The sequence below is a fragment of the Pseudophryne corroboree genome, chromosome 1, assembly GCF_028390025.1.
Source record: "Pseudophryne corroboree isolate aPseCor3 chromosome 1, aPseCor3.hap2, whole genome shotgun sequence".
NCBI classification, from domain to species: domain Eukaryota; kingdom Metazoa; phylum Chordata; class Amphibia; order Anura; family Myobatrachidae; genus Pseudophryne; species Pseudophryne corroboree.
The window spans coordinates 654,797,519-654,824,734 of record NC_086444.1 but is presented as its reverse complement, the minus strand read 5'-3'; the positions used below and the strand labels follow the sequence as shown (position 1 = coordinate 654,824,734).

Below are 27,216 nucleotides of genomic sequence, written 5' to 3'. Positions count from 1 at the left end.
ATGAAATAGATGGTTCACTTTATCACTGTATGGGTTTTAGTCCGTGATTATATGTATTTTTTAATTCTTCTATGTCCCTAGTGGACCTGATGCACTAAGTACACTGTACGATCGAGCCCGCTAACCTTTTCTATGTTTATTGTTTCCAGGGTCCCCATGGTAACGCGGCCGGGCGCCGTGACGTCACTTCTGCATCATGTGGTACGCATCATGTGGTGCGCTGTGGACGCCGGGCTGAGAGCGCGGGAGACGCGGCCGTGGAAGACGCTGGCGGGGAAACTGATATGGGGGGGTAAGTCTATTGCTATAAATTTGTCTGTTAATCACTGTACACTTGTCCTGAAGACGGGGAGGTGGTCCCCGAAACGTTGGCCGTACTGAATACACTTTATTGAATGTTTTCACAAGTCTTCTGAGTGCCGCCTCGTATTTTTCATTAATATATATATATATATATATAACTCTCCTCCTGGGAACTGGCTCCGGTGCCCTCCACAAGGCATGTGTATCCTTACATATAGATAGATTAGAGGCGGCACTCGGAGACTTAATATGTAAAAAAAGCCCACGTGTTTATTCGACGTTTCGAGGGTCGAGCCCCCGTCTTCAAGAAACACAACACACAAGAGACAATGTAAAACAACACACTTAAATAGCTTACCCTTCCTTCAGATGCCAGCCCCCGTTGTGGAAACGCCGCCCGCGGCTCCGGGTCCCACACTTCCGGCCAAAACTGACCACGTCACAGGAAGGCGCGTCACCACGCTGCCTGGCGGCGTCCACAGCAGCTGTTGGCATGGGGACAAATAGTTACTATGGTAACAGTGTAAACAATGTGCATAATATAAATAACAATACGTGACATCTGTTACAAATGCATCAATAAAATCTTGTGAGAATTATCGTGTTACACATATTCATAAAACGGTCTCTATTTATAAACCTAGTGAAATTCCAAAAGTTAAGACACACTGAGAACACTTACTCAGTGTGAAGCATTATGTGCAAACACATCTAACTATTAAAATTTGGACAAAAGGTGCTGCGATCATACCTACCAATCTCATATTACATAAACTTCTATGCATGACAATCTTCTTTATAAACAATACAACAGAGATGTGCGTTATACGGCTACCATCACAGACTTATTCTATCTCAATTAACTCTTTGAATGCTTTAAAAAAATGCTGTGTGACCAACTACTGAAATTCTCATGGCTTAACACCTATCTGCTACATGCTGCAATATACCAAATACGTACAGATGAACTGATGCTATAAAAAGCAGTGGAGGCCCAAGCTGTCATTTAGGCCTCTGGGATGGATGGTATCTAACTTAAATATCCAGCGCGATTCTAATTGTAAAAGCTTCTTAGAGCGGTTACCCCCACGTAACGAAAAGGGGACCTGGTCCACAATTTTGTATCGTAGGGATGCTAACGTATGTCTCATCTGGGTGAAATGCCGCGCCACAGGTTGTTCACTATTCCCTGACTGCAGTGCCGCCCGGATGGCAGACCGATGTTGGGCCATCCTTTCCTTAAATTGACACTGCGTCTTCCCTATGTAGTATAAACTACACGGGCAGATTAACACATATATGACGTATGTCGAACTGCAAGTTAATGGCCATCTGATGGACACTCTCTTCCCGGTGTGGGGGTGTACAATGTATTCCCCAGTCTGCATAAAACTGCAGGTCGTACAACCGAGGCACTTAAAGCACCCCGGTTTACGGCTGAGAAAATTGGTACATTGTGGTATGCTTTTTAAACTCATCACGTCATTTTTGACCAGCAGATCCTTGAGATTAGCACTCCGCGTATAGCAGGGCAAAATTCTGCTATGATGCAAAGTGGGTAGGCTGGGGGTCAGACGCTACCAAAGGCCATAATTGTTTCATCTGTTTACAAGATGTGGCACTGGCCGTATTAAATTCATTGATCCATGGGACTTTGTTAATCTTAGGTTTGTCTATTTGACTTTGTAGCAATTCCTCCCTACTTTTGATAAGAGCCTTTTTTCTAGCTGTTTGTAAAAGCTTCAAGGGATAGCCTCTCTGTACAAATTTTTCAGTCATGCAGTTAAGTTGTACCTCCAATTCCTCAGGGTCGCTGGTAATACTGCGCACCCTCAGGAACTGGGAAAATGGCAGTCCCCTAACCGCTGCTGGAGGGTGAAAGCTGTCGAACCGCAACAACGTGTTGCGGTCCGTGGGTTTTGAATAAATAGACGTCTGTATGCTGCCCTCTTTGACCCTGATCCTAATATCCAGATAACAAATTTCACATGTACTCGTGGTCAATACTAATTTCACTGGGCTATCAGAAGTATTGTGTACTTCAATCAGTGTCATTAAAGTCTGGAGGGGCCCATCCCAAAACACCTACAGGTCGTCTATGTACCTGTAATATAACATTATATGGGTCGAAATGGCTGGATCACTGAAAAATAACTGTCTCTCTACCTCCCACATATACGAGTTTGCTAGGGACGGAGCCACTGCCGACCCCATTGCGCACCCAGATATTTGTTTAAAGAACCGCCCATTGAACAGAAAGTAATTCCGTGTTAATGTAAATTCCAATAAACGCAAGAATAACTCAACATCTGGGCCTTCATAGGCCTTATTGTGTGTAATGAGGTTCCTTACTGCCATGATTCCTGCCTGGTGGGGAATGCATGTGTACAAGCTTGTTACGTCAAGAGTCGCCATAATCATCCCACTAGGTACTGTATCAAAGGTTAACAATTTTCTTAGAAGCATGTTTGAATCCTTGAGGTATGAGAATGTGGCCTGCACACATGGCTGTAAAAATGTGTCCAAGAAGATAGAAATTGGCTCACATAGGGACCCCCTTGCCGATATGATCGGCCGACCCGGGGGGTTCCGTGCATCCTTGTGCACCTTTGGGATTGTGTAAAAAAAACGGGACAACCGGATGTCTGCAGGTCAATTTACTCTGTACCTCTGGTGAGATGATGCCCCTGCTCCTGGCTTCTCCCAAAATTGCATCAAGTTCTGCCTTAAAGGCCACCGTGGGATCATTGTATAATTCACTATAAGTTTCACTGTCTGCTAACAACCGGTCACACTCTCTAATGTAATCCGTGTGTTCATCACCACTATACCACCCCCTTTGTCCGCTCCCCTAATGATGATGTCCTGCCTATCCCTAAGGGATCTCAATGCAAGATGTTCTTCCTTCGTTAGGTTTTTAAACATCATAGGGGGAGGCACATCCTGAATGGTATCCATCATGCGGGCAAAAGTTTTTATAGACGGGTGGTATGACACAGGGTCAAACTTGGAATTTTGACCTAATTTCTTAATTTGAGGGTTTACGCCGGTGTCCGGTGATTTCTCTGTTGTTTTCCCAAAATGTTCTTTTCATTTTAGTGTCCTGTGAAATTTAAACGACTCAACCTTCCAGCCAAATTTATTAGGAGCATTGGTGGGAACATAAGAGAGACCCTTATTTAAAACAGATGTTTCCGCTGAAGATAATGGTGTAGAAGATAAGTTAAAAATGAATTCCGTGTCGACCGTGGGGGCCTTCCTCCCCGCTTGCCTCCGCGACTGGCCGCCCCGTCTTGTGGGTTTTTTCTCTTTCCCGAAGCTATGGCTCTGGTGGTAATTCCTAAAGGGGTCCCTCTCGGTTTATAGGCCACTTCAGACGTTGCTGTATTGTCGGTTTCACTGGCTGAGGTACTGTGCGGTTGTCTTGGGGGTCTATGTCGACGCCCCCTCCCTGGGCGCCATCCCCCTGGGCCCCCAGCACTGTTGGAAAGCCAAGTGTACACGCGATGTTGTTCGTAATCAGCCTGTACCTTGCGCAATTTTTCTTTCTTATATTTTCTCAACTCGATTCTATAAGTCTCAATCTGGGTCTTTAATTTGTCCAACCAATTCATGGATTTATCGTCCGTCAAAGTTTGTAAATGCTGTTCCTCAAACTTCTGTATTTTCTCCTTGGTAAGGTTGACCTCACGGGTGGACTCCTCTATAACAAGTAGCATTAGGTCCATAGCACACTTGTTGAGGACCGAGATCCATCGTTTGCAAAAAGCAGCATTGTACCGCCCTATCGTAGGGGAGTTCGGTACACGGAACCCTTGTGGAATCTGTTTATTTCTGAAGTAGTCTGACAGGGTTCTCCCATGGTACATGAAGTCAATTTCACATTTCCGCAGTTTGAATAATTCACGGAACACTTCATCATTAGTTGTCAAACCAGTGTCCCCAAACATGGGTTCCTTCACCAGGATCTGTTCAGCCTCAAAGTCTGAAAAACTTAAAGTGTCTTAGTTCTCACACTGCAGCACGTACGTGAGTGGGTCACCTGGGTCTACTTCCATGGTAGCCATGATCAACCTCCTGCAGCATATGCGACTGCTGTAATTCACTACTGCTCACAAACTTGTAGGTATTCTGATGCAGACCTTTGTCCCACACCCCCGTGCTGGTGCAGCTGGCTGTATTACTGAGACGGACAAGCTGACAAATAAATGGCAGGTGCCTTTAACAACGTGGATCCACTGGGCAACTTATGTGGACCCCTCACAATATGTACTCTCCTCCGTGTGAACCGGCACTCTCCTCTCCTCCTGGGAACTGGCTCCGGTGCCCTCCACAAGGCATGTGTATCCTTACATATAGATAGATTAGAGACAGCACTCGGAGACTTAATCAATATGTGAAAAAAGCCCACGTGTTTATTCGACGTTTTGAGGGTCGAGCCCCCGTCTTCAAGAAACACAACACACAAGTGACAATGTAAAACAACACACTTAAATAGCTTACCCTTCCTTCAGACCCCAGCCCCCATTGTGGAAACGCCGCCCGTGGCTCCGGGTCCCGCACTTCCGGCCAAAACTGACCTCGTCACAGGAAGGCGCGTCACCACGCCGCCCGGCGGCGTCCACAGCGGCTGTTGGCATGGGGACAAATAGTTACTATGGTAACAGTGTAAACAATGTGCATAATATAAATAACAATACGTGACATCTGTTACAAATGCATCAATAAAATCTTGTGAGAATTATCGCGTTACACATATTCATAAAACGGTCTCTATTTATAAACCTAGTGAAATTCCAAACAGTTAAGACACACTGAGAACACTTACTCAGTGTGAAGCATTATGTGCAAACACATCTAACTATTAAAATTTAGACAAAAGGTGCTGCGATCATACCTACCAATCTCATATTACATAGACTTCTATGCATGACATGCATTATCAAAAGTAGGGAGGAATTGCTACAAAGTCAAATAGACAAACCTAAGATTAACAAAGTCCCATGGATCAATGAATTTAATACGGCCAGTGCCCCATCTTGTAAACAGATGAAACAATTATGGCCTATGGTAGCGTCTGACCCCAGCCTACCCGCTTTGCATCATAGCAGAATTTTGCCCTGCTATACGCGGAGTGCTAATCTCAAGGATCTGCTGGTCAAAAATGACGTGACGAGTTTAAAAAGCATACCACAATGTACCAATTTTCTCAGCCGTAAACCGGGGTGCTTTAAGTGCCTCGGTTGTACGACCTGCAGTTTTATGCAGACTGGGGAATACATTGTACACCCCCACACCGGGAAGAGAGTGTCCATCAGATGGCCATTAACTTGCAGTTCGACATACGTCATGTATGTGTTAATCTGCCCGTGTAGTTTATACTACATAGGGAAGACGCAATGTCAATTTAAGGAAAGGATGGCCCAACATCGGTCTGCCATCCGGGCTGCACTGCAGTCAGGGAATAGTGAACAACCTGTGGCGCGGCATTTCGCCCAGATGAGACATACGTTAGCATCCCTACGATACAAAATTGTGGACCAGGTCCCCTTTTCGTTACGTGTGGGTAACCGCGCTAAGAAGCTTTTACAATTAGAATCGTGCTGGATATTTAAGCTAGATACCATCCATCCCAGAGGCCTAAATGACAGCTTGGGCCTCCACTGCTTTTTATAGCATCAGTTCGTCGTACGTATTTGGTATATTGCAGCATGCAGCAGATAGGTGTTAAGCCATGAGAATTTCAGTAGTTGGTCACACAGCATTTTTTTAAAGCATGCAAAGAGTTAATTGAGATAGAATAAGTCTGTGATGGTAGCCGTATAACGCACATGCAGTGACCTGGATGCAGTGACCTGGGTCTGAGTTGTCAGGGACGTGATAGCCAGCTCCTCGCTGGGGAATGTGGGGATTGGACACCACGATCTGTCATCCCCGGTGGCCGCTGTAGGTCTCAGAGAGGAGCCAGGGGTGTGGAGGGGCAGGGAGGAGAGGATCCCCCCTCCTCTTCTGACGCTGAACAGCTTCCTCCTCTATTCTGACTGCAGGCTGCAGGTTCTCCGGCATAAAAAACAAATGTAAAGATGGCGCTTCACTACACAGGTGCAGCAACCTGACAGACAGGACGGTCACCTCAGTCCCTTAAATGGCTTTAAAATGTTTTTTGGTTTTGCTGTGGTGCGCTCCCTGGGTTAAGGTAGACACTCTTATTTATCAGTCAGTGTGTAGGGTCATATATGTTCATCAGCACTCGGAGATGGACGGACCAACAAATCACAGTCTCCTCTTCTCTTCTCCACAAGACACTTCACCAATTCACCAACATAGGGATCCCAAAAAATATAAGGAGAAGGTTCGCATATAGTGAAGTACGGTAACTTTATTCGACAGATGTGCAAATACGCTTAACAGATTCTTTAGTGCATATATCTACAGGGGGTATGGTTATCCAATGTGCAAATAGGCATATATATAACTCATATAATTAGCAGCATATGAATAATAAATGAATGAATAAAAAAAATCCACCACAGATTAGGTGGACCTGCGTACCAGATTGTGTGGAGTGTCAGATAGCCCACCCAGAAACGCATGGATTCTCCGGCATACTTAAAGAGTCAGAGTGAGTCATTCTTGTTATGCCGACAGCTTCGGGACCCTCCGCTTCTGGTGGTGCGCTCGGTAGAAAAGGAGTTGAGCGCACCACAACATACAGGAGGACCGCGCTGCAGCTAATGGCGCGGGTGGCAGTGGTGGATGGGTTGTGAGCGGCTGTGCGGGTGCTGTCAAATGGTACGCTAGCACACAGCTAGTTACGGCCCTGCTAATACTCATTTAGTATGTAGTTAGTATGTTTGTACTAACTACCAAAGTGCATTACCTTACATTTGTCTGTATTGAACCTCATTCTCCAATTTGCTTCCCATGCTTCCAGTTTAAATAAGTCGCTCTGAAGAGGCTCAGCATCCCCCTTCCAAATTTATAACCTTACACAGTTTGGTATCGTCTGCAAAAATTGACACCATGCTCTCTAGAACTACTTCCAGATCATTTATGAAAATGTTGAACAGCAGTGGTCCATGGCCCTCATTACGAGTTGTTCGCTCGCTAGCTGCTTTTAGCAGCATTGCAAACGCTAGCCCGCTGCCCTCTGGGAGTGTATCTTAGCTTAGCAGAATAGCGAACGAAAGATTAGCAGAACTGCTACTAAATAATTCCTTGCAGTTTGAGTAGCTCCAGACCTACTCCTAGATTGCGATCACCTCAGTCCGTTTAGTTCCTGGTTTGACGTCACAAACACGCCCTGCGTTTGGCCAGCCACTCCCCCGTTTCTCCAGCCACTCCTGCGTTTTTACCTGGCACGCCTGCGTTTTTTAGCACCCTCCCTGAAAACGCAGAGTTGCCGCCCAGAAATACCCACTTCCTGTCAATCACACTACGATCACTAGAGTGATGAAAAAACGTCGCTCGAGCTTGTGTAAATCTCCAAAGTTTTGTGTAAAATTACTTAGCGCATGCGTGCTGCGTACCATGCGCATGCGCATTTTCCACCTAAACGCGGCCTTGCGAAAAACGGCAACGAGCGAACAACTCGGAAATGACCACCCAAGTACGTACCCTTGTGGCACACCACTTAGTACTTCAGTCCATTTTGAAAAAGTTCCATTTACCACCACACTAACTAACCCAAGTGCATATTGTGCTCCCTAGCCCAAGTTCTCTTCATTTGTAGATAAGTCTCATGTGAGGTACTATATCAAAAGCTTTAGTAAAGTTTTAACCGCTTTACCCTGATCTAGGTTCGCACTAACATTTTCATAAAAGCTTATTAAGTTAGTTTCACATGATCTATCCTTCACAAATCCATGCTGGTTCCGATTAATAAACTTATTTGCTTCAAGGAACTCCTGTATTCTATCCCTTAAAATACCACGAAGACTGGCGTCCGTTGTCAGCAGGACCCAGTTGGGGATCCAGAATGGACAGCCCACGCTCAATCGCTGGTCCTGTAGCCACCAGGTCAGGGATAGGTGAACCTCCGGAGTCAAGGAGATCATTTAAGATCTGATCCAATGAGGCAGGCCGTTCCACTTGGAGAGGATCACTTGACCATGTTGAAAGACGACACCATCAGACCGAGAATTTGCATCGACAAGTGAATAGACACTCGAGGACGGTGAAGGAAGTGACGTATTTTGGTTTGCATTTTCAGGACTTTGTCTGATGATAGATACAGTCTTTGGCTGCGAGTGTCCAGAAGCACTCCCCAGGTGTACCATGCTCTGAGATGGAACTAAGGAGGACTTTTTCCAATTTATCAGCCAACCGTGGGACTGTAGGAAGGATACCGTCAGTTGGAGATGACTGAGGAGGACTTCCTGTGAGTTTGCAATAATCAGCAAGTCATCCAGGTACGGAAGGATTTGCACCCCCTGACGACGGAGATGAGCCATCATGATGGCCATAACCTTGGTAAAGATTCCTGAAGCATGGCCAGGCAAAGCGGCAGAGCCTGACACTGGTAGTGTAGTTTGCCAGTAGCAAACCACAGGAACTGCTGGTGTGAAATGGCAATAGGAATATGCAGAAACGCATCATGAATATCCAGGGAAACCATGTAGTCCCCATGTTTCACGGCCAGAACTATTGAACACAAAGTTTCCATGTGAAACTTGGATACTCTCACAATCTTGTTCAAAGATTTGAGGTTGAGAATAGGCCGGTGTGACCCGTTGGGTTTTGGGACCAAAAACAGGGTCGAGTAGTAGCCTCTGCCCCTCTGGGACTGAGGAACCGGCACAATCACTCCCGAGTGCAGGAGAGAACTGACCACAGTTTGCAAGGTTTGTGTCTCACAATCCATGTAGTTTCTCCTCCATGCCTGGGGTGGCGCTCTCTGCTCTGGTGCTCAGCGTTCTGCTCTGTATCTGCAGCTTGATTAGTAGCTGTTACCACAGCTGTGAGCAGCACCTGAACTCACTACTTAGGCCAGCCACACAGGCTCCCTGTTGCCAGTTCATCGAGTCAAGATTGTTACAGCTCCTGGTCCTGGTCATGCTGGTCTCTGCTGCTAAATCGACCAAAGAACTGCCAGTGCTCTTGTTCCCGGCGAGTTTCTCCGCAGTCTACCCCAGTGTCTCCGGTGCTTCCAGCGTTAACTGCTGCACAGCTTCCAGCGTTCTCAAGCAGCTCACACTTTCCGCCCACTGTCGAGAATATTCCCAAAGGGGAATTTCTCAGACTCAGACGCAACTGTACAGAAGACAACATATACAAACAGAAAAGTCAGGAACTTGCGAACAGACTCCAAGTACGGGGGTACAGCAAACGTTCCTTGAAGAGAGCTCAGAAAGCTGTTCTCAAAACTAACCGAGATGCCTTAATTTTCCAAGACAAACCAAAGGATGATAAGGATGAAGCCACAATCCGCTTTGTAGGTACCTTCTGTCCAGAATGGCGCCAGATAAAAAATGCAATTCATAAACACCTACCGGTTCTACATCTTGATGCAGATCTGGCACCCTTTTTGGATTCTACGCTCCAAATTAGCTGGAGGCGAGCGAACAACGTGAAGGATATGCTCGTTCAGAGCCACTTTACACGTAATCCCATGAAAACCAGCAATACCACTGGGTCCTTTCCCTGTGGACAGTGTAAAGCATGTCCTCAGATCCAGATTACAGACAAAGTAACAGATAGATTAGGACGTGACATTCAAATACGACATTTCTTTAATTGCAACACAGAAGGAATGATCTACTGTTTAATTTGCAGCTGCAATCAACGTTATATCGGCATGACCACGAGGAAATTCAAAACCCGAATCTTGGAACACATGGGTACTATCAGGAATGCCTCATCCGATCTTCAGAAAGGCAAAAAATTGACATCGGTAGCCAGACATTTCCATGCTCATCACCATGATTCTCCATGTGAAATGCGGGCATTTGGCTTGGATAGAGTTCACTTAGGCATACGTGGGGGTGACCTAAGTAAGGAACTCATTAAGAAAGAAAGTGAATGGACCTTTAAGCTGGGAGGGCTTAAACCTTTAGGACTAAACGAGTACATCAACTATAGTGTATTTCTATGATACTCACATTACCAAACAACATGTTCTTACTCGTTAACCTTACATCATTATTTCCAATGAATCTGCACACGACTCCACAGTACATCTATCTTACTCTCACCTGACCATCCCATAGCATTACCACACAATCCCATTCACTCCTACACACCTTTTTTCCCCTTCCCCCCCACCCCCTCCTAACCCCTGCAATACCACTATCATTTCAACATATATTTGACAATATAATTTCATACCCCACTATACCCCAGCTACATATGCACTCTCAACTTTTCTCCTCACTGCACTCTGCTTTACCCATTTCTCATCCCCCCAGCGCTCACTGTCAACCCTCGCCCTGTTCACCATACTGCAAGCAACCTTAACCTTCATTTCTTGGCAATAGTCCATCACCCCTTCCATCCTCTCCTCCGCTTGTCCTTTTCCCCCTCTCCCTGCCACCCCCTTTTCTAACCCATACTACCCCCCTTCCCCCTCATTCCTCCCAGATTCCTTTACTATCAATACATAGGTACCTATTATGAGCTGACACATCCAGCTCCCTCAGGGGAACATTAAAAGGGTTCCCTTAAGTTCACCAGTCACAGATCTAAACTGTGTTTACTACTCTTTGCTTCAGAATAATGCCAATCCTAATTAGGTATGAACTGATTGTGTCATATGTACCACCTATTTTTTCAAATTTATTCTCCAGTATTATTCTTAATCAGTTCATTTACCTAGGCATAACATAATATAGTTTCATTAACCCAATCCCCTATTATCATTTACCAGGGCACTCCACAGCACTCGTTCCATTAATTAATTTTCATACTGTCCTAGTTACAGTCCAAGGTAATCTGATTATTTGCAGCCTCAAATCAGGCTACACATCTATTCTTTCAACCCAGCACCTGGTCCCTAGTCAAGTTATTATTCCTTAATTAATTTATTAACAAGCCGCGTCTTTCACGCTCTCATTATGTTGATTCTATCAGTACTTACATGTTTGCATAGTTAACTAATCACCTGCAATCACTAATATCTAATTCAGTCTTCATTTCTTTGGTTATTACCTATAATTTACATATCAGAATATCTATGACTACTAATTTTGGTTGTGTTTTAAAAACCTTTCTTTTTCTTCTTTTAATTTTTTTCTTTTACATGTACAACGACATCTCCTGGTAATCAACAACTGATTATGAGCAATTGCAATTTATCCGGAGGATACAAGTCGATCACAGTAGCCAATTAATTAATCAACACATATATGCCTGATTGGATGATCCAGGTTATCCTGCAGTTAAAAGCACCGCCGGGATCCAGTCTTCAACAGGAAGTGACCAAGCCCGGTGTACGGGTGAAACGCGTCTTCCGACTACACCATTTCTCTCTGACTGATAGAAGCCACGGTTTTTTCCTCAGCCTCAGTGTACTCAGAATCTCCTCTGACTGTTCCGTCTCCGTTGCAGCAGTGGACGGCTTCCCGCATTTGCGATCGTCCCCGCCAGGCCGGCGGCGCCTGGCGCCCTCTCCTCCCTTACCAATCTAGACACGGGGTCTCCATCAAGCCAGCGGCACCTGCAATCACGGGACGGCTTCACAGGACCACTCAGTGGACGGCTTCCCGCACTTGCGATCGTCCCCGCCAGGCCGGCGGCGCCCGGCGCCCTCTCCTCCATCACCAATTGAGACACCGGGGTCTCTACTAATCCAGCGGTACCTGCAATCACGGGACGGCCTCACAGGACTACTGTAAGGGTCTTTTCAGCACAATACCCAGCGCGGTAATATCAGCCCCCTTTTTTTCATCTTTGTAATTGCATTTCATCATTTTGAATACAAGATATTTATTAGTAATTAATGACCTGCTATTTTTGCACAGTCATTTAATATGCTGGATGTTATAAAATATTTTGTCTGACTAAAGTCAATTCAATGGTTTTCCAGGTTATCAGCTAACCTGTTCCAGCATTACAGTTACATGAACATCCACAATAATTTTTGTACTCTATATCCTAATTTGTTATTTACTGTATATACACAAGGATAATCGCTGGGATTTGATTTAAACCCCTATACACTTGCTGTTTTAAGATATACCACTGTCAAATTTGCTACATTTCCCTGTCATTTTTATTGTCTCCTTCTTACATTCAACATCCTGCAGCTGGATACTTTTTTACAGCCTGCTGGTTACATTGTCATTTCTTTCTATACTTGGGCTTTGTTTTGCGCTCTCTGACACTTTGTGTCTTGCAAATTTCTGAATCTCAATATTATCTCTATCTCCAGCAGTTTTATCTATTTTCATTCATCTCTGTATTTCGTGGACTCTCACCATTGATTCAGGGCCAAGCACCTGTCTAACATTGGCAGCAGATCCATCTGGCTTCCTCTACCTCTAATATCTGTCTTAAATAACTATGTAATTTCGTGGACTCTCATCAGTGATTCCAGAGCTTCCAATTATTGTTCAAATTCCTCTACTATCATACCACACTGGAAACGCCCGAAGCCGCCCGATCTCGGAAGCTAATCAGTGTCGGGCTGGGTCAGTACTCAAATGGGCGACCATTGAGGAATACTCAGTTTAGTAGAGCCCATTGGTCTAGCCCTATAGTGTCTAACACTGACAGATGATTCGCACTGCCACCTTACTTTCCACCCTTTATTATCGATAAGATTAACCAGCATCTGGACTGTTGTATTTATTTTGAATTTGACACTGACAAGGAACAGGTTATAATGTGGTAGAACGTGCCGTTTAAAAATCTAAACAATTTGTTTATAAACACTCAATCTCCTCTATCAGTCAGAATTTAGTTTTCATTGTGTATCAAGTACTTTGTACTATCTGAATATACTATCATCTTCTTTGATCATTATCTTCTTCATGAACCACTTGTTATCTTAATCTTGTTGAATTATTAAAAATTTACACTTTTAATCTATTCTGACCATTATTTAAAATTCATTTCAAGTCAAAGAGTGCGCCCACAAAAGAGTCTTCTTTTCTCCGTAATTTCTCATGTTCTTATACTGACTCAGGGTGCACCACCAAGCAATATTAGAATTAGAAAACATTGTTTTCTGGTATTATTTATTTTGGTTGTAAAACATCATTTATCTATACTCATTATATCCTGTGCGGTAGTCCCTCCTTCCTTCGTTAAGTATTTTATGCTGAGGAGATTCTCAGTTTCTAAATACCTGCACGGTTATACCAATCTCTCTTGTTATCAGGATCTCTTTCCTGTTTCTTTGCTCCTCAAGTGACCTCATTAGATTTTGTTACACTTCCGACTGATTGTTTTAACACTCACAACCTTACCAAAGACTATGACTGCATTCTCATTAAAGACAGCACTGATATCTAAACGTAGAAATCTAGAAGAATACGGTGATATTTTTTCAGATACATTTCAGAACCCAACCACTCCCAAAGATTGGAGAACCGATCTTTCCAAATTACAGAAAAACCTACAAAAAAGGATTAGACTTACGTGGGACATTACCACTTTAGAAAATTATCATAAAACCAAAATCTCACCCAGAGGCCTGCGACCCCGTGTCTTTCCTTCCTTTCCTCTAGCCACAGAGAATTTAAAGGCAGAATGGGAAGCAGTCTTACTGAAATGCTCCCATGAGCTGACCCTGATTCTTATCAAACATGATAATCTAGTTTTAGATCAAGTTGAAAAGGACATTGAGGAATTAGGCAAAACATTAGAAACCTGGGAGAAGGATCTCACTTTCCAAAATACCTTTGACAAATATAAAAAGGAATTAGATACGTACGAAACTACAATAATAGAACGAAAACGTAACAAATTCCACAGGGATAAAAGTGATTTCTCTCAAGGAAATATATTTCGCTGGAGCACTTATACTACCAGAGGTAGAGGTGGACAAATAAGAGAAGATATTAGTTCATCTGAAAGAGAATCCTCATACAGTGAAGACTCTTCCACAGAACATCTGGAAGAAGCTTCAGCGACACCTAAACGATACAACAGTGAGGATCCTTTTTTAGGGAAAGGTCAACGCTCAAGAGGCGGAAACAAATATCGGGGAAGACGAGACGAGGGGGGACGAAACACCGGCAAAAACAATCGAGACTGGGATCGCCCAAGGACTTCCCATTACCCAATACGGACAACCAGGAAATACTAACTACAGACAGACTACAGATTATCAATCTCAGTACCAGAATCCTAACGGAAGATTAGGTGGAAGTCCTAAGCAAAGGACTTTCATTCTCACCCACATCATCATTTAATAGGTTTAAATGGGAAAAAGATCTCAGGCTCTTTGGTCGTAAATTATTATTAAAAATTTTTTTTGCTAAATTCAGGAACAAGGATATTATGGATACCCCACCATCTATGATCAGTGGACCAACTCCAACTACCCCCACATTGGAGGAACCTTCTACCTCATCATCTATGATTAGTGGACCAATGCGGACTACCTATACACAGGAGGAACCATCTACCTCAACATCCCTTCTTACATCTCTATCGGAAGAAGAAATAACAGCAATCCAGACCCTGGAAGAACGATACATAGAATCATCCTCAAACACATTACCGATACCCAATACCAGACCTACGTGTAAGGCTAAGTCGACATTTTTTCCACCGGACAACAACAGTCCTGAGATTAAGGTCTTCTTGGATCTGGTATCGAGAGAATTCGATGAGATCGAAATGAACCCCAATAAAAGATGCTACACAAAGAACCTTAAATATAGAGAGAAACTTGCTCTCAAAGAAATTCAGTCATGGCGGGACATAGTTCTCAAGCCCTCAGATAAAGGGGGCAATATTGTGATTTGGCCGGTCTCTATGTATGAGGAAGAAGCCCGAAGACAACTATTGGATACCACGTGTTACCAAAGATTACCACTCAACCCGACAGTCAAATTTCATAGACAGTATATGCACATGATTGAAGAAGCATCAGCCTTAGGAACCATTACACAACAAGAAGTTAAATATCTCACAGTTTCCAATCCCAAAGTACCCACATTTTATCTTTTACCAAAGGTACACAAGAATATAAAAAAACCACCAGGTAGACCCATTGTCTCGGGAAACGGGGGATTATTGGAGATACCTAGCAAATTCTTGGACCTACATCTCAGGGAACATGTCTTAACACTACCCTCTTATCTGAGAGATACATCCGACTTACTACGCAAATTACATGACATCTGTGTAGATAAAGATTGTATTTTGGTTACCTTGGATGTTGAGGCCCTATACAGTAGCATCTCTCATCAACAAGGTGTACAAGCAACTAAGTTCTTTCTGGACATGAAAGAAAAAAATGACTTTAATGACTTTCTTTGCGAAATGTTAAACTTTGTACTGAACAAGAACTTCATTACATTTGGTGATCAATTTTTTCAGCAAATTCGAGGGACAGCGATGGGAGCGGCCTGTGCGCCCACGTATGCTAATCTGTTTCTCGGCTGGTGGGAACAAACCATTGTGTTCAGTGACGAGAATCAGAAATACACACAACATATTTTAAACTGGCTCAGATTCATAGATGATATTCTTGTGATCTGGGACAGTGATGAGCAACTCCTATATGATTTCATCAATTTACTGAATGACAACAATCTTAATATTTTTTTGACCCATACCATAAGCAAAGAAAAGGTTTCCTTTTTAGATCTTAACATCTACAAAAGTGCCAATGGAACCCTGGCCACTGAGCTCTATCGTAAAGAAACAGCAACCAACAGTATCTTGTATCAGACTAGCTCACACTTTCCGCCCACTGTCGAGAATATTCCCAAAGGGGAATTTCTCAGACTCAGACGCAACTGTACAGAAGACAACATATACAAACAGAAAAGTCAGGAACTTGCGAACAGACTCCAAGTACGGGGGTACAGCAAACGTTCCTTGAAGAGAGCTCAGAAAGCTGTTCTCAAAACTAACCGAGATGCCTTAATTTTCCAAGACAAACCAAAGGATGATAAGGATGAAGCCACAATCCGCTTTGTAGGTACCTTCTGTCCAGAATGGCGCCAGATAAAAAATGCAATTCATAAACACCTACCGGTTCTACATCTTGATGCAGATCTGGCACCCTTTTTGGATTCTACGCTCCAAATTAGCTGGAGGCGAGCGAACAACGTGAAGGATATGCTCGTTCAGAGCCACTTTACACGTAATCCCATGAAAACCAGCAATACCACTGGGTCCTTTCCCTGTGGACAGTGTAAAGCCTGTCCTCAGATCCAGATTACAGACAAAGTAACAGATAGATTAGGACGTGACATTCAAATACGACATTTCTTTAATTGCAACACAGAAGGAATGATCTACTGTTTAATTTGCAGCTGCAATCAACGCTATATCGGCATGACCACGAGGAAATTCAAAACCCGAATCTTGGAACACATGGGTACTATCAGGAATGCCTCATCCGATCTTCAGAAAGGCAAAAAATTGACATCGGTAGCCAGACATTTCCATGCTCATCACCATGATTCTCCATGTGAAATGCGGGCATTTGGTTTGGATAGAGTTCACTTAGGCATACGTGGGGGTGACCTAAGTAAGGAACTCATTAAGAAAGAAAGTGAATGGACCTTTAAGCTGGGAGGGCTTAAACCTTTAGGACTAAACGAGTACATCAACTATTGTGTATTTCTATGATACTCACATTACCAAACAACATGTTCTTACTCGTTAACCTTACATCATTATTTCCAATGAATCTGCACACGACTCCACAGTACATCTATCTTACTCTCACCTGACCATCCCATAGCACTACCACACAATCCCATTCACTCCTACACACCTTTTTTCCCCTTTCCCCCCCTCCCCCCTCCTAACCCCTGCAATACCACTATCATTTCAACATATATTTGACAATATAACTTCATACCCCACTATACCCCAGCTACATATGCACTCTCCACTTTTCTCCTCACTGCACTCTGCTTTACCCATTTCTCATCCCCCCAGCGCTCACTGTCAACCCTCGCCCTGTTCACCATACTGCAAGCAACCTTAACCTTCATTTCTTGGCAATAGTCCATCACCCCTTCCATCCTCTCCTCCGCTTGTCCTTTTCCCCCTCTCCCTGCCACCCCCTTTTCTAACCCATACTACCCCCCTTCCCCCTCATTCCTCCCAGATTCCTTTACTATCAATACATAGGTACCTATTATGAGCTGACACATCCAGCTCCCTCAGGGGAACATTAAAAGGGTTCCCTTAAGTTCACCAGTCACAGATCTAAACTGTGTTTACTACTCTTTGCTTCAGAATAATGCCAATCCTAATTAGGTATGAACTGATTGTGTCATATGTACCACCTATTTTTTCAAATTTATTCTCCAGTATTATTCTTAATCAGTTCATTTACCTAGGCATAACATAATATAGGCCCTCATTCCGAGTCGTTCGCTCGTTCTTTTTTTTCGCATCGCAGTGAAAATCAGCTTAGAGCGCATGCGCAATGTTCGCACTGCGACTGCGCTAAGTAATTCTGCTATGAAGAAAGGATTTTTACTCACGGCTTTTTGTTCGCACCGGCGACCGTAGTGTGATTGACAGGAAATGGGTGTTACTGGGCGGAAACACTGCGTTTTATGGGCGTGTGGCTGAAAACGCTACCGTTTCCGGAAAAAACGCAGGAGTGGCCGGAGAAACGGGGGAGTGTCTGGGCGAACGCTGGGAGTGTTTGTGACGTCAAACCAGGAACGACAAGCACTGAACTGATCGCACAGGCAGAGTAAGTCTGGAGCTACTCTAAAACTGCTAAGTTTTTTTTGTTCGCAATATTGCGTAAACTTCGTTCGCACTTTTAAGATGCTAAGATACACTCCCAGTAGGCGTAGACTAAGCGTGTGTAACTCTGCTAAATTCGCCTTGCGACCGATCAACTCGGAATGAGGGCCATAGTTTCATTAACCCAATCCCCTATTATCATTTACCAGGGCACTCCACAGCACTCGTTCCATTAATTAATTTTCATACTGTCCTAGTTACAGTCCAAGGTAATCTGATTATTTGCAGCCTCAAATCAGGCTACACATCTATTCTTTCAACCCAGCACCTGGTCCCTAGTCAAGTTATTATTCCTTAATTAATTTATTAACAAGCCGCGTCTTTCACGCTCTCATTATGTTGATTCTATCAGTACTTACATGTTTGCATAGTTAACTAATCACCTGCAATCACTAATATCTAATTCAGTCTTCATTTCTTTGGTTATTACCTATAATTTACATATCAGAATATCCATGACTACTAGTTTTGGTTGTGTTTTAAAAACCTTTCTTTTTCTTCTTTTAATTTTTTTCTTTTACATGTACAACGACATCTCCTGGTAATCAACAACTGATTATGAGCAATTGCAATTTATCCGGAGGATACAAGTCGATCACAGTAGCCAATTAATTAATCAACAGATATACGCCTGATTGGATGATCCAGGTTATCCTGCAGTTAAAAGCACCGCCGGGATCCAGTCTTCAACAGGAAGTGACCAAGCCCGGTGTACGGGTGAAACGCGTCTTCCGACTACACCATTTCTCTCTGACTGATAGAAGCCACGGTTTTTTCCTCAGCCTCAGTGTACTCAGAATCTCCTCTGACTGTTCCGTCTCCGTTGCAGCAGTGGACGGCTTCCCGCATTTGCGATCGTCCCCGCCAGGCCGGCGGCGCCCGGCGCCCTCTCCTCCCTTACCAATCTAGACACGGGGTCTCCATCAAGCCAGCGGCACCTGCAATCACGGGACGGCTTCACAGGACCACTTAGTGGACGGCTTCCCGCACTTGCGATCGTCCCCGCCAGGCCGGCGGCGCCCGGCGCCCTCTCCTCCATCACCAATCGAGACACCGGGGTCTCTACTAAGCCAGCGGTACCTGCAATCACGGGATGGCCTCACAGGACTACTGTAAGGGTCTTTTCAGCACAATACCCAGCGCGGTAATATCAGCCCCCTTTTTTTCATCTTTGTAATTGCATTTCATCATTTTGAATACAAGATATTTATTAGTAATTAATGACCTGCTATTATTGCACAGTCATTTAATATGCTGGATGTTATAAAATATTTTGTCTGACTAAAGTCAATTCAATGGTTTTCCAGGTTATCAGCTAACCTGTTCCAGCATTACAGTTACATGAACATCCACAATAATTTTTGTACTCTATATCCTAATTTGTTATTTACTGTATATACACAAGGATAATCGCTGGGATTTGATTTAAACCCCTATACACTTGCTGTTTTAAGATATACCACTGTCAAATTTGCTACATTTCCCTGTCATTTTTATTGTCTCCTTCTTACATTCAACATCCTGCAGCTGGATACTTTTTTACAGCCTGCTGGTTACATTGTCATTTCTTTCTATACTTGGGCTTTGTTTTGCGCTCTCTGACACTTTGTGTCTTGCAAATTTCTGAATCTCAATATTATCTCTATCTCCAGCAGTTTTATCTATTTTCATTCATCTCTGTATTTCGTGGACTCTCACCATTGATTCAGGGCCAAGCACCTGTCTAACATTGGCAGCAGATCCATCTGGCTTCCTCTACCTCTAATATCTGTCTTAAATAACTATGTAATTTCGTGGACTCTCATCAGTGATTCCAGAGCTTCCAATTATTGTTCAAATTCCTCTACTATCATACCACACTGGAAACGCCCGAAGCCGCCCGATCTCGGAAGCTAATCAGTGTCGGGCTGGGTCAGTACTCAAATGGGCGACCATTGAGGAATACTCAGTTTAGTAGAGCCCATTGGTCTAGCCCTATAGTGTCTAACACTGACAGATGATTCGCACTGCCACCTTACTTTCCACCCTTTATTATCGATAAGATTAACCAGCATCTGGACTGTTGTATTTATTTTGAATTTGACACTGACAAGGAACAGGTTATAATGTGGTAGAACGTGCCGTTTAAAAATCTAAACAATTTGTTTATAAACACTCAATCTCCTCTATCAGTCAGAATTTAGTTTTCATTGTGTATCAAGTACTTTGTACTATCTGAATATACTATCATCTTCTTTGATCATTATCTTCTTCATGAACCACTTGTTATCTTAATCTTGTTGAATTATTAAAAATTTACACTTTTAATCTATTCTGACCATTATTTAAAATTCATTTCAAGTCAAAGAGTGCGCCCACAAAAGAGTCTTCTTTTCTCCGTAATTTCTCAAGTTCCTAGAATCATCAGTGTCTCCAGTCACCGTGTACTACTCTGCAAACCACCAGTGTCTTTAATTGTTATTTTCAAGTTCCTAGAATCATCAGTGTCTCCAGTCACCGTGTACTACTCTGCAAACCACCAGTGTCTTTAATTATTATTCTCAAGTTCCTGGAATCGTCAGCGTCTCCAGTCACCGTGTACTACTCTGCAAACCACCAGTGTCTTTAATTGTTATTCTCAAGTTCCTGGAATCATCAGCGTCTTCAGTCACCGTTTACTACTCTGCAAACCACCAGTGTCTTTAATTGTTATTCTCAAGTTCCTGGAATCATCAGCGTCTTCAGTCACCGTTTACTACTCTGCAAACCACCAGTGTCTTTAATTATCATTCTCAAGTTCCTGGAATCATCAGCGTCTCCAGTCACCATTTACTATTCTGTAAACCACTAGTGTCTTTAACCATTATTCTCAAGTTCCTTGAATCATCAGCGTCTTCAGTCATCGCTTACAACTTTGCAAATCATCTGTGTTTTCAATCATCATTCACAAGTTCCTTAACTCATCAGCATCTTCAGTCACCATTTACAAGTCTGCAAATCACCAGTGTCTTCAATCATCATTCACAAGTTCCTTAACTCATCAGCATCTTCAGTCACCATTTACAAGTCTGCAAATCACCAGTGTCTTTAGATCATCATTCACAAGTTCCTTAACTCATCAGCACCTTTAGTCACCGTTCACAAGTTTACAAATCATCAGTGCCATCCTGTGATCCTGTCACAGTGCAATCCTGCAGTCCAGCTACTGTGCAATCCTGCAACCCTGGTACGTGCATACTCTACCACAGTCTACATCATTTTCATGTACTCACAGTCTCCTGGTATCCCATGTCCCCTCAGTTTTCCCTTTGTGTTCTCTAGTTATTCCTGCTTTATATTTATTGTTTACAGTTGTACTCTGCTTTAATAAACTAGCTATTATACCGTGAACATCAGTCCCTGCTAATATGTTCTCACAATGGTAGATCCAAACGAATTCTGACAGTATGAACTGGCCAAAAATAAACAGCAGGGGAGATAATTGCAGTCTGCCTGAGGGAGTTTTCTCACAGCTCGTTAACCCCTCAGCTCCCAGGACATCACCTTCTTTAGATTTGTTACAACTGGGGGTTTTAAAGAAGAAGTTAGACCAGCTACAGACTTTAGTGTCCGGTATTCTATGCGTTCTTCCTGAATTCCTGGGGAGACTGGTGGACCCCAGTAAAATAGCTCCAGAAAAGGAGTTTTCTTCTGACCCATGGACTAGGCATGCTAGGGGCACCTCTACTCCTCAGACAAGAGGCAAGTTCCAAAGTTTCCCTCGACCTAGCCTCTCTGAAACAGAACGCCAGTATCGTAGAGACTATAAACTTTGCCTGTATTGTGGGGGTCAAGGACATTTTATTTTAACCTGTCCCATTCGAAAACCAAGAAATGGGGGCAGAGTGTATCTCCAATCTTTAAATACCATCTGTCACAAAACTGGTCTTCCACCTAGAGTTTCCAAGCCTGTCGCCCCAGGAGGGGGTTCTTCAGAGTGTCCAGCCCCAAGAAGGGGTTCTTCAGAGTATCTTGCCCCAAGAAGGGGTTCTTCAGAGTGTCCAGCCCCAGTGAGGGGTTCAGAGCGTCCAGCCCCAGTGAGGAGTTCTTCAGAGTGTCCAGCCCCAGTGAGGGGTTCTTCAGAGTGTCCAGCCCCAAGAGGGGGTTCTTCAGAGCGTCCAGCCCCAGTGAGGGGTTCAGAGTGTCCAGCCCCAGTGAGGGGTTCAGAGGGTCCAGCCAGAGAGACTACAGAGCGCTGCCCAGCCAGAGAGACTACAGAGCGCTGCCCAGCCAGAAAGACTACAGAGCGCTGCCCAGCCAAAGAGACTACAGAGTGCAGCCCAGCCCGAGAGTCTACAGAGTGCTGCCCAGCCCGAGAGTCTACAGAGTGCTGCCCAGCCCGAGAGTCTACAGAGTGCTGCCCAGCTCGAGAGTCTACAGAGTGCTGCCCAGCCCGAGAGTCTACAGAGTGCTGCCCAGCCCGAGAGTCTACAGAGTGCTGCCCAGCCCGAGAGTCTACAGAGTGCTGCCCAGCCCGAGAGTCTACAGAGTGCTGCCCAGCCCGAGAGTCTACAGAGTGCTGCCCAGCCCGAGAGTCTACAGAGTGCTGCCCAGCCCGAGAGTCTACAGAGTGCTGTTCAGCCCGAGAGTCTACAGAGTGCTGCCCAGCCCAGCCCAGTGAAGTGGGGGCTCTTGCCTCAGGCCAGCCCCATGAAGTGGGGGCTCTTGCATCAGGCCAGCTCCTTGAAGAGGGGGCTCCTGCCTCAGCCCAGCCCCGTGAAGAGGGGGCTCCTGCCTCAGCCCAGCCCCGTGAAGAGGGGGCTCCTGCCTCAGCCCAGCCCCATGAAGAGGGGGCTCCTGCCTCAGCCCAGCCCCGTGAAGAGGGGGCTCCTGCCTCAGCCCAGCCCCGTGAAGAGGAGGCTCCTGCCTCAGCCCAGCCCCGTGAAGAGGGGGCTCCTGCCTCAGCCCAGCCCCGTGAAGAGGGGGCTCTTGCCTCAGCCCAGCCCCGTGAAGAGGGGGCTCTTGCCTCAGCCCAGCCCCGTGAAGAGGGGGCTCTTGCCTCAGCCCAGCCCCGTGAAGAGGGGGTTTCTGCCTTAGTTCAGCCCCGTGAAGAGGGGGTTTCTGCCTTAGTTCAGCCCCGTGAAGAGGGGGTTTATGCCTTAGTTCAGCCCCGTGAAGAGGGAGCTTCTGCCTTAGTTCAGCCCCGTGACGAGGGGGCTTTGAGCATTATGTCAATCTCAGAAGAAGAATCTAGCACTCTCGTTTCTCACAACACAGGCCTTATATCTAGACACATAGGCACTGTTGTAGTCCTGGGTTCCAATCTTACTACTAACTTGTTGGCTCACGATTTGGGTACAGCCCAGTCCCTCAGGACTTCCGGGAAGGACCAAATCCAAAAAGTACCATCCAAGTCTCTAGTCAAAGTTCGGTTAGGATCATCATATATTTCTGACCAGTCTCCTGAAAGTCTGTCCCCTCCTCAATGTCCTGATGATCCATCTCCAGTGTTTCCAGAAAATCAAGTTTCCACTTCTCAGAATTCATCCAACGCTCCATCTTTGGATTACTTTGATGGAGATTTAACGCAATACTTCGCACTAGTTAATCGATATGTTTCTATGATGGAGACAGATCCTTCCCTCGGAATTACTCTATCCAACATAGTTAAATTTTTATTCCTGACCTTCAGAGGAGAAGCCGCGGCTTGGGCTAGTCCACTAATTGAGACCAATGACCCAGTTCTTCTCAATCTTGTGGCCTTCAGTGAAATGGTAATTAAGAAATTCAATTCATGGTCTTACCAGTCTTCAGTCCCAATTGAGGTTCCTGCCCAGCCGGGGTCATCTAAGGTTCCTATCTATCTTGGTTCATCCGAGAATCCTGTTGCCAACTTAGAGACTCCAGCAATCAGCTTACCTGTTAGTTTTCTTCAGCTCCAGTCTACTGTTCCTACTGGGAAATCCACAAAAAGGAGAAAGAAGAAAAACGGAAAATCTAAGTTGAAAGCCTCTGTTGGACTTCCTTGGCAGCATGAGGATACCCTGATATGCCCTCTACCTTTTGATTCAGACTCTGACATGTGTTGAGCGTCTGGAATCCGCTCCTTAGGGAGGGGGTACTGTCACAATCCATGTAGTTTCTCCTCCATGCCTGGGGTGGCGCTCTCTGCTCTGGTGCTCAGCGTTCTGCTCTGTATCTGCAGCTTGATTAGTAGCTGTTACCACAGCTGTGAGCAGCACCTGAACTCACTACTTAGGCCAGCCACACAGGCTCCCTGTTGCCAGTTCATCGAGTCAAGATTGTTACAGCTCCTGGTCCTGGTCATGCTGGTCTCTGCTGCTAAATCGACCAAAGAACTGCCAGTGCTCTTGTTCCCGGCGAGTTTCTCCGCAGTCTACCCCAGTGTCTCCGGTGCTTCCAGCGTTAACTGCTGCACAGCTTCCAGCGTTCTCAACACGCTTCTGGACTTTAATGTGTCTCGGTCATCAGCGTGCTGGGAGTCAGTGTCTGCATCAGAGTCTTTAAGTATTAATTTCAAGTTCCTAGAATCATCAGTGTCTCCAGTCACCGTGTACTACTCTGCAAACCACCAGTGTCTTTAATTATTATTCTCAAGTTCCTAGAATCATCAGTGTCTCCAGTCACCGTGTACTACTCTGCAAACCACCAGTGTCTTTAATTGTTATTCTCAAGTTCCTAGAATCATCAGTGTCTCCAGTCACCGTGTACTACTCTGCAAACCACCAGTGTCTTTAATTGTTATTCTCAAGTTCCTGGAATCATCAGCGTCTTCAGTCACCGTTTACTACTCTGCAAACCACCAGTGTCTTTAATTATCATTCTCAAGTTCCTGGAATCATCAGCGTCTCCAGTCACCATTTACTATTCTGTAAACCACTAGTGTCTTTAACCATTATTCTCAAGTTCCTTGAATCATCAGCGTCTTCAGTCATCGCTTACAACTTTGCAAATCATCTGTGTTTTCAATCATCATTCACAAGTTCCTTAACTCATCAGCATCTTCAGTCACCATTTACAAGTCTGCAAATCACCAGTGTCTTCAATCATCATTCACAAGTTCCTTAACTCATCAGCATCTTCAGTCACCATTTACAAGTCTGCAAATCACCAGTGTCTTTAGATCATCATTCACAAGTTCCTTAACTCATCAGCACCTTTAGTCACCGTTCACAAGTTTACAAATCATCAGTGCCATCCTGTGATCCTGTCACAGTGCAATCCTGCAGTCCAGCTACTGTGCAATCCTGCAACCCTGGTACGTGCATACTCTACCACAGTCTACATCATTTTCATGTACTCACAGTCTCCTGGTATCCCATGTCCCCTCAGTTTTCCCTTTGTGTTCTCTAGTTATTCCTGCTTTATATTTATTGTTTACAGTTGTACTCTGCTTTAATAAACTAGCTATTATACCGTGAACATCAGTCCCTGCTAATATGTTCTCACAATGGTAGATCCAAACGAATTCTGACAGTATGAACTGGCCAAAAATAAACAGCAGGGGAGATAATTGCAGTCTGCCTGAGGGAGTTTTCTCACAGCTCGTTAACCCCTCAGCTCCCAGGACATCACCTTCTTTAGATTTGTTACAACTGGGGGTTTTAAAGAAGAAGTTAGACCAGCTACAGACTTTAGTGTCCGGTATTCTATGCGTTCTTCCTGAATTCCTGGGGAGACTGGTGGACCCCAGTAAAATAGCTCCAGAAAAGGAGTTTTCTTCTGACCCATGGACTAGGCATGCTAGGGGCACCTCTACTCCTCAGACAAGAGGCAAGTTCCAAAGTTTCCCTCGACCTAGCCTCTCTGAAACAGAACGCCAGTATCGTAGAGACTATAAACTTTGCCTGTATTGTGGGGGTCAAGGACATTTTATTTTAACCTGTCCCATTCGAAAACCAAGAAATGGGGGCAGAGTGTATCTCCAATCTTTAAATACCATCTGTCACAAAACTGGTCTTCCACCTAGAGTTTCCAAGCCTGTCGCCCCAGGAGGGGGTTCTTCAGAGTGTCCAGCCCCAAGAAGGGGTTCTTCAGAGTATCTTGCCCCAAGAAGGGGTTCTTCAGAGTGTCCAGCCCCAGTGAGGGGTTCAGAGCGTCCAGCCCCAGTGAGGAGTTCTTCAGAGTGTCCAGCCCCAGTGAGGGGTTCTTCAGAGTGTCCAGCCCCAAGAGGGGGTTCTTCAGAGCGTCCAGCCCCAGTGAGGGGTTCAGAGTGTCCAGCCCCAGTGAGGGGTTCAGAGGGTCCAGCCAGAGAGACTACAGAGCGCTGCCCAGCCAGAGAGACTACAGAGCGCTGCCCAGCCAGAAAGACTACAGAGCGCTGCCCAGCCAAAGAGACTACAGAGTGCAGCCCAGCCCGAGAGTCTACAGAGTGCTGCCCAGCCCGAGAGTCTACAGAGTGCTGCCCAGCCCGAGAGTCTACAGAGTGCTGCCCAGCTCGAGAGTCTACAGAGTGCTGCCCAGCCCGAGAGTCTACAGAGTGCTGCCCAGCCCGAGAGTCTACAGAGTGCTGCCCAGCCCGAGAGTCTACAGAGTGCTGCCCAGCCCGAGAGTCTACAGAGTGCTGCCCAGCCCGAGAGTCTACAGAGTGCTGCCCAGCCCGAGAGTCTACAGAGTGCTGCCCAGCCCGAGAGTCTACAGAGTGCTGTTCAGCCCGAGAGTCTACAGAGTGCTGCCCAGCCCAGCCCAGTGAAGTGGGGGCTCTTGCCTCAGGCCAGCCCCATGAAGTGGGGGCTCTTGCATCAGGCCAGCTCCTTGAAGAGGGGGCTCCTGCCTCAGCCCAGCCCCGTGAAGAGGGGGCTCCTGCCTCAGCCCAGCCCCGTGAAGAGGGGGCTCCTGCCTCAGCCCAGCCCCATGAAGAGGGGGCTCCTGCCTCAGCCCAGCCCCGTGAAGAGGGGGCTCCTGCCTCAGCCCAGCCCCGTGAAGAGGAGGCTCCTGCCTCAGCCCAGCCCCGTGAAGAGGGGGCTCCTGCCTCAGCCCAGCCCCGTGAAGAGGGGGCTCTTGCCTCAGCCCAGCCCCGTGAAGAGGGGGCTCTTGCCT

The 27,216-nt window shown here is 45.3% G+C and overlaps 2 pseudogenes; both read left to right on the top strand.

Annotated features, from left to right (window-relative positions):
* The first annotated feature begins 12,859 nt into the window (after nucleotides 1-12,859).
* On the top strand, nucleotides 12,860-12,978 carry LOC134948329 (5S ribosomal RNA; annotated as a pseudogene).
* Nucleotides 12,979-20,039: 7,061 nt separating this feature from the next.
* Nucleotides 20,040-20,158, top strand: LOC134948322 (5S ribosomal RNA; annotated as a pseudogene).
* The last annotated feature ends 7,058 nt before the right edge of the window (nucleotides 20,159-27,216 follow it).